At 35.3% G+C, this 9,334-nt stretch overlaps 1 long non-coding RNA gene across 1 annotated transcript in view; it reads right to left on the minus strand.

The window, feature by feature from the left end:
- Positions 1 to 1,958: 1,958 nt before the first annotated feature.
- Positions 1,959 to 9,334, minus strand: part of LOC108736628 — a 14,374-nt gene continuing 6,998 nt past the window's right edge. The window contains exon 3 of the long non-coding RNA XR_001937759.1: positions 1,959 to 2,286. This is a non-coding gene — a long non-coding RNA (uncharacterized LOC108736628). The remainder of the gene's footprint in view (positions 2,287 to 9,334) is intronic.

The following is a 9,334-nucleotide window of genomic DNA, read 5'->3' on the forward strand; positions in this document are numbered from 1 at the left end:
ACATTTGTAATTGCACTGTAATTACAAGCAAACAAAATACTTGTAATGTTTCTCAAACAATTTGGTGCTTGTTACAATGTCAAATAGAAGGAAAACTCAATCATCGTTTCAATGAAACATAATTAGTCAAGCGCGAAATTGATAAAATACATTTATTATTATATCGTACCAACATTATAAAATGATAAAATTTGTTTGTTTTCAATAGCGGTTCGAGATGGTTTATGTACTGAGTGCATAATTCCAAAGTTAATATCTTTAAACACAGCTGAGAGGAATCAACCCATTATGATCATTTACTAAAAGTTTTCCATCATACGTTAACCGTGGAAACGCATTATTCTCTAAATCAGCGATCAAATTCATTTTACGACTGTACATACACAAATTGTCATCATACCGCCGCAGATCTTGAGCAAACTACAACAGTTGCTCACTTATTAGGTATCATGCGGCAATAAAAACGCTTGAAATACAGCTTTCCCCTCATACAATGTAATGTTAAAGGATGTACGAAATACTGATCTATCTTTGCTCAAATCAGCTGTACTGACCAGCTTGGCGAGTGCGCACAGGCCGACCGAATTATTTGTAAACCATGTAATCTTGGTTAGGTCAATTGTAACTACGCCGCTGTAGGTCGTGAGCAAACAATAACACTTGCTCAGTTATCAGTATCATGTGGCTTTAAAACCCTCGAAATATAACTTTCCCTTCTCCAATATAATGTAAAGGGATATACGGAGCAATGATCTGTCTTTGCTCAAACTAGCTGCATTGATCAGCATGGCGAGTACGTTCTAGCCGACCGAATTGTTTGCAAACCATGAATACGCAATAGTAATACTGGGATCAAGAAGTTGCAATTGCTCACTAGGCCATGATTTATTTAAATGTAATGTAAGGGAATTTCTGGAACTACTAAACGATTCCAAAAATTAATACCTAGGCTGTATTAAAAAATGCGAGTTCTGAAATATTGTAAATTTACAATTTGAAGTTTTATTTATGCATAATTAATTTTCATCAAGTAAATGCCTATTCCATTGTGTATTTAATCAAAATAAACACCACATGTGCTTTCACCATTTCGTTAGTGATTTGTTAGATAGTAAAAATTTGTGACACTCAGTACGTACCTAAATGTTTCAAGAAAAGAAGAGATAAAAATCAATCAATTTTAGCATAGCTCCACTAAACTGCATTGTGTAAGAGTCAATAATCATAAATCGCTCTTCATTTTATTGACATTTTATTTTATGGGGCAGTTTCATTTTAAAAGTGTAAAACTTAAGAAAATTCCGATTGGGATCCCGTTTTCCTGCCGTCTACCTTCATTTTATTTATTTGCTGAGCTAGATTTAACCTAATTTACTTCAGAACTGTCTTTTCGACATAACGAGCTTTTCAACAATATTCCGTCTTAACAAAAAAACTTGAGGTGATGACGCTAACAAAGTAACGTCGGTTTAACGTTAGAAACAATTTCAATCATTTTCTGATGATGCCAACTTAGTTGGCGAAACGTGCGTCGAGTGTAAAGGTGTGTATTTTGGAGTTAAGTGGATAAAACTCATCGTCTGTTGAAGGGGAAGTCCACGATATTACTATTTATTCTTAGGGGGATCTAAAATCAGCAAAATTCTGCCTACGTCATACCTAAATAACGCTCCCTTATTGTTTCAGTTTATTCCGGGAAAAAATTATAAACCAGAAGACTTTCTTCTTTAACTTAAAGATACTTTTATATCTCTTTTATCTTATTACCAATGCCAACATCCCGATAACTTTTTATTCCAGAATCCGGTCGAACTTTAAATAATTGACGTCGTAAGTCAGACGGTTACACGGATCGCATTCAAATGTCAATAAATTAAAGTTCGGCATGGAAACGGGAAAGGATAAAGTTGGCGAAGACTTTACACATTGGCAGAGTTTCAAGCAACTTTCTTACCTTTGATAAATCCGCCGAAAAGCAGCAGCCAGGTCAGGGCAAAGGTGCGGCGCAACATGGTCTTCGTTAGGTCTCAAGGTCCGCGGGTCGTAGACGAAACGAAACAAAACAATACACCTTAACGAATACGACAAACGTATCGAGTCGAGTCGACTGTTCAGTCAATAATTGTTTTATTCACGACACATTTAAAAAGTTCGAAATCGACGAAACTTTAAGTTTATCTATACCGTTCGCGAAAACCAACACGATAATGTCTTCGCTAATTTTCACTTCAACTAGTCGAAATTACTGCTTGCAACGCCAGTAATTTTCTGTATTTCTACGATTCACTGCAACAAAAAACAATCACAGTTACTTTTAATACTAACTAATTAACGTAACCTAACAAAATAAACAATTACTGCTCCAACAAAATTAACTGCAAATCACAAAATGTATGAGGGTTAAAAAAAAGTTTTATTAGCAATCAGGAAAACAACAATTAATAAATATTGCAATTAAAGAAATTCTTTTTTAAACAAAAAAAATTTTTGTAGAAATAGAAAGAATCCAACCCTGCATCGACCCGATACATAAAAATTAGATTACATTAACACTTAAGCAGCATAAACTTGTCATATTTCAACTTGAAATGTACCAAATTACTCTTCTAATTAATTTTCTTATTCTCACAAAATACCACTTAAAATAATTCGCCCATTTATAAGATTACACGTTTACAATAGGCACAGGCATTAAGAAACCTAAATGCTTTGATGTTTGAAAGACATTTAAATCACACCGTAATAAAATTTTCTACCCTTTGCAAGAGGGGAAGAACCCTTGTAGCTAAACAACAACATAATTTAACTCTGATTCCGTACTGACAGATATAAAGAGCAACAACCACCGTTCACAGTGTTTTTTATTTACTCTTTAATTACCCATGTATCGTATATTGCATTACAAAAGTCATTTTCCTTTATCTAGTACACATTGTAACCTTTTGTTGTTTACAGTCGCCAATATAGGAAACAAATGCATTCAATGGTTGAAATGGAAAATACGTACGTTACTGTTCATATTTTCGAGGTGAATTTTTTTCCAAACAATTACGTTTTACAGATGTACCATTATTTTACAGTATTACACAATAACATACTTTCAACACGTACTATATGTTATCTACTATATATTAAGAAAAAGAAAAACTTGAATATATAAAACACGTTTTAGTCCTGACAATGACACGCTCAAATTAATAAACTTTTTCCAATTTAAGAATATCTACAGTCATGTTGGTAATTTTTAACAATAAAGTAGTAGACTTCTTGTGACTTTAGTTAAGGTTTCATTTTCTTAGTTTACCAACAACAAAATTGTTTAATAAAATTGTCAATGTTTAGTAATCCTTAATATTTAAAATTTAATTTGTTTACAACTAGGTATATGCTATTTTTAATAAAAAATTAGTAAGCTCTTTTTTTTTTAATTATTGCTAAAGAAACCATCTTTTGACTATTTTTATGGCTAAAGCTTCTTCTTAAGGTTTATAACCAAAACTTTGAAGACCATTAATAGGTAATGTATATTTATTGTACAAGAATTGTAAAAATTACTTATATTGCAATACGAAGTTTATTCAATAATAAATAATACGTCCAATCATGCAAAACTTGTCCTTTTTTTTCACTTCATTCAACAATGAAAAGCGACCTAAAACTTCAAGACACGAAAAGATTTTTACCTTGTAATCAGCAAATATTGAAAAATATATACCTACGTTATCTAAAGTACTTTAATTTCTCATAAAATTTGTTTATTGTATTTACGAAACTAGCCGCAGCTTTTATGATATCGCGAGAATTGCACGCGCAACAAGCAATCGCAGGCTGAACAGCCAACACTTCCGAAGAGCGCGGTAAAACTGAAAGCAGCTGACGATCGGTGCGCTTTTAGACGCGCGCTTGCGCCAACCCCGTATTATTTCGTCAGCCCTGACACCTTCCTTCAGCCAACTAATAATTTTGTACCGTTCCTCTTCCCTGTATTATTATCAGGCAGCAGAAGAAGAATATTGAGAATCTTAATTGATTAGGAGTCAGCGAGGGTGGTTTACGGTGATGGTTTTATCAGGAGGTATCGTTCCACCCCAAGTGAAAGACAAGGGTGGCGAATCGTCGTAAACTAGTCCAGATGGTGCAAATTAATGAGAATAATAAAAAATTAAATTAGACACTGCCGAAACAGCAGCGCTCACAAATAAATTCGTATTCCAGACACCTCCAGAATTCACAATCAAATGGTCCAATCATTTTTCATCATTTAGTGTTTCATTTCCACCAGCTATTAATGCAGATGGACTATTCGGAAAGGTTGATGGAAGGCCCTCTTCAGTATCTATTTAGGAATCATGGAACTGAGTGGTTCGTGGTTGGAGTGATGAAAATGAGACGGATAATATGAAGAAAGAAGAATGTTACTATTCCAGCATTTGCTTAAACGATCCCAAGAAATCACAGAAAAACTTGAACTAGGGCAGACGAGCCCGGAATCGAACTGGTGTCACCTAGAAAATGTCGTTCCGTTTTCTTAAAGATTCATAAGAAAATTGTCTTGGCGAACCAAATAGAATAAAAATTCTGCCTCCTATAATGCCGGTTTTTCTCATTTTCTACGAAATGTCCGGTTATCCCATACCTCATCCATTATTAACTTTTTGTATCCAACTTTAACAGTACTATTAACAATGTTCTTTGTTCTTCTCTCTTCCACAGTTATATCATCTTTTATATAAACCTCCGTGCCTCTCAGCCTTTTACTGTTTTTAACTACCTGTAGCTTTTCTTCCCACTTTTCCATTTTTGCGTTTAACTTTCCATACTTCTCTTACTTTCACCTTCAGCCCTATTTTCTCTTTTATGTATTTTTCCAACCAACTTCCTCTTCTTTTAATTCTCTTTCAACTCTATTCCAAAAAACATCAGGTTTTGTTTTCCTCTTCCTTTATTTTCTTTTTCAGTTCCATTTCCAATCTCCTTATCATTTTCTTTTGTTCCTTTGCTTGTTTTCCCACTTATATTTCTATCTCCAGCTCTTCTAGTACCGTCTCCTTTATTTAAAATTTATCTAGCTTCTGTTCCAAGCATTCTCGTCTTCATTTTTCTCTTAATTTCCTTTATTCTGTTTTCTTCATTTTCTTTTTATTCTGTTTATTTTTTAGTTAACTTTTTATTCTGCCTTTTTTTGTATTCGCTCCAACTGATGACCCGGGTCAACCCATCAAAGGTCACAAGCTGATTACTTGATCAAAAATGAAATTAGACAGGAAAAAAAAACAATACAATTTAGTTCTATGAACAGAGCGCGTTCGCCACGTCTGTAGGCACCCAAGCTCCATTACCACCCCCTTATATATAATTTATAAAATCTGCAATTTACAATTTCAATTAAATGAAGATAATATAGGTATACCTACTTCTACGATTATTATTATGAGACTATTTTAAGTTTGAAACAAGTTATTTGTTTTAAGGGATTCAAGACTAATTATGTTTTGCAACCCAACGATGAGAAAACCCTGAAACGTTAATTAATAACTTCTCCATTATCCTTTTCCTCTGTTTAGTTACTCTCTGGTTATGATTAAAACTTGTTACCTACTTTCAAACCTTCACAGAATGGGTGCATATTAAAACAATAAGTTCTGGCTGTAACTTATTTCCTAATATATTCGCTTCCTGACTACGTACATACCTATTTAAAAGTAATATCAATAATGATACTACTTCCTTCGTCTTGCCGAAAATAAAAACTGGAATACTCTTCAAAAATTATATTGTAAGTCTAATGAGCGTTATTTTAGTATCTAAAGGGTAACCCCCAATTGGAATTCATATCCTAAGATTATACAAACTAAATTCAAAAGACTGTAGTTAAACTTCTTACGAATGAATAGAATATTTTTGAATCTTCTGGAGTCATACTGCACTTTTCGTCATAAGCAGTAATGAAAGTGGTAATTGGGGGTAGGGGTGATCGAAAGAGGGAAGGGGGGATCGAAAGAGGGTGGTCACCTGAGTAAAACCCTATAAAAAATTTGCGGCGATCTCACCCTCATAAAAAGTTATGGGGATTGAAAGTTGATTATTTTGACAATTTTCATATACTATAATTCACAAACTAATGATCCGACAGCCGTCAAATTTATAGACGCGTCTTTTGAAGGTTAGGACTAACTGAAAATCATATGGATTTAGTTCTGGTGCCGCCATCTATGTGTCAGGCCGGGGACTTTTCAATTGACCCTAGTATNGCCGCAAATTTTTTATGGGGTTTTACTCAGGTGAGCACCCTCTTTCGACCCCCCTTCCCCTGTGGGCCATCATCTAAGCCCCATAACTTTTTATGGGGGTGAGACCGCCACGAACTTTTTATGGTACAGTGGTGGGGGAGACCTCCTCTTTCGACCCCCCCCCACCCCACCCCTACGAAGGTGGTGGGGGCCATCATCTAGACCTTTACCCATCAATTCTTATTCTTATTTCTTCCTTACTGCATCTAGTTAGCACCCTCCAAAGCTTTTCACTTATTTCAGAAACACCCTAATTACGGTAAAATTCGTCAAAATTTTAAATAAAAAAAAGTACTGCCGTCCCTAAAGCACTGGCCCGTTTGAACTTATTTTAATCTGACAAAGCTGTCGTTCTCTTAAGTGGAAGAATAAGAAAAGTTTTTTATGTCATTGTAGCACCCGAGACGGCATGGCATTACTTCCATCTCCGGATATCGCCTCCGTGCTGAGACTTCAACTCCCTTCGCGCTACTTGCTCCCTCCCCGACAAACAACTACATAATTTACACAACACGAAAGCTACACTTTCTTCATCATCAGAACAATGCTCGCGACGTGTTCATTTTAGCTGGCAAATATTCTGTACGTAAGAGCTTGTTTAAATTTCAAAATTTAATTAGAAATTACGCCGTTTAGCACTTCACGCGCGCGCGGCAAACTTACAACTCCCGAACTCACGATACAATTTCGAATACGAAAGCTTCAGATGCGGGTGCACGTTTTGCCGCAAAAGATAATCTTCAAGTAATATTGCTTGTGAAGGACCTTTCGGTACCTATCTCACTACAAAATATTACACATTACTTTTTAAGGAACTTCGTTCACCTGTAGTCATTGATGGTTTAAACAATTTAATTTAATAAAATAAATAAAATAATTTGAAGTGGTCTGTATTCTGTCGAAACTGCCAGACGCGGATCGCGATTTCAATCTTTTTGGATCTCATCAGCGCGTCGCCTGCAGCTCCGACAGAACACAGACCAACTTTTNATAATCTTTGTGTGGTTTGCTGTTTCATAATTCATACTAGTTCCAAATTACATATCTATGTACGTTCCAGCCTTTTCTGAGCTAAAAACGTGTTAATTATTTCAGGTTTCGGATAACCTTCGATCGACCTGATCTATATGGAGGCCATTGTTGGGTTCTTAGTAAATATTCTCTCAAACTAATCGAGCAAGGATTTGAAATACGTCTGAAAAGTTTAATTTACGATAATGACCGTAACTTTATATTTCAATAGGTATATGTAAAGTTCGGACGTCACTTTAGAACGGCAAGAACCAAAAGATACAATTCTCTACATAGTGCAATCGGTTGTTCTTGAGCTTACTTGATTAAAAGAGAACTCGATGTTCTCTATCAAAAAAAATAAATAAATAAAAATTCATTATAATACAAAGACCACCAGAAATTTGCAATATTGTACAACTAACCCCTTGAGAACTATGCATAAATGAAGGATAGAAAGAGAGGTCGAGAGTCTTTGAAACTTCCTGGCAACTTTAGCAGCGGAGACTTATAAGGGTATCTGGAGTAACTATAGTGAAATCTCTTCAAAACTAGTGTATATTGAGATGGGCTTAGTTTTTAGTAACATTTTAAGTTGGTAAAGGATTTCGTGGCTAGCAGATGAACTGAAGGGTCAGATAAAGAAATATTAGGAGTTAAGAGGGGCATAGGTAGACCCCAGTTCTAGCTCGAGTTCTGGATTTCGAGAAATGCGAAAATTTGCTTAAGATAGAAAGAAATGGAAGTACATGTCCAACCAGTCTTAAGGTTAAAGGACCTTATAATGATGATAACAGCGTGGCAAAGAGGCGATAAATTCCGGTCCGTAAAGGTTGTCGCACACTTGTTCGTCCGGTACCATTCCGTTCCGTCCCGTTAAAACACGGATGGGATAACAACAATGTACATGCATAGACAACAATTGATCGTAAGTCCAGCAGGGCACGGCTCCAAGAGATTACGGGTCTCCGACCCTGTCCGCCAGGGAACGGTGTAAACCGTGACGTCACGTGACGTGACGTTATGAAGTGGCCAAGTGAACGCATCACAGGCTGATGATGACCGACATTATCTTGTCAAAACCTGTTAGGCGTATATATGTTTTACAGTTTTGCAAAATTTTGGCAGTTGTTCAGGGTCAAAGCAGAGATAGCTTCCCTTTTCTTTATTTTTAATGATGTAGCCATTACTATCATATCCTCTTCATTAGAACTACTGGTTTTAGACATGGTAAAAGTGTCATCGCCACGTGTAAAAATTAAAAAGCACCTTTCATGCCACACGATGTCATTTCTAACGGAAAAGTGGGTGACGAATTATCTGTTGTCTCCAGGGTCTTGGCGTAACGGCTAATTAAGCGACAACCTTTACTCTCTTGCGTAAAGTCTAACCTTTTCTAGCATTTTACTCCTTAAATGGTTAAAGCTCAAATACCGCACAAGAAAAATTCACTTAATACATTGTGATTATTGGTTAACCTACAGTAGTTACATTGTTACAAGTTTACTTTTGTGTGTCATTTTATTAGCTATATTATCACCACACTATAATGACATATGTGCATATCGTTGCCTGCGAAATTATAGGTATTCAAAGACTGAAAAAGCCGTCGCGGCAAGTAACTATTATCTTTAAGTCACGCTTAAAAGTAATTGACTGCAGTAAAACTGCGTGCAGCTTTATTTCCATTTCCACAGCAATTTACATTTCTTAGTAGGTGTGCATTAAAAGAACAAAAATCATAACGCCTGCATGAATTGACACTTATAACTTACAATTGGAAAATAAAACGGCCGGCACTGTTTATTATTACACTATGCTAAATTTCCAATTTCTGTTTATTCGTTTCTACGAAATGCGATATGACCAGAGATGTTATTTAGTTGAAACACTTGCATTTAAAATGCAAATACAAAATAATAAATATCTATACTTCTCTAGCATTTCAATACTTTCTTGAAAAAAGCATTTTGTATTTTATTTAAAATACTTTTCCAAACGTATTTTCTATTTGTAAAATGCAAAATACATTT

This window comes from Agrilus planipennis, unplaced genomic scaffold (genome assembly GCF_000699045.2).
Source record: "Agrilus planipennis isolate EAB-ADULT unplaced genomic scaffold, Apla_2.0 scaffold148, whole genome shotgun sequence".
Classification (NCBI taxonomy): domain Eukaryota; kingdom Metazoa; phylum Arthropoda; class Insecta; order Coleoptera; family Buprestidae; genus Agrilus; species Agrilus planipennis.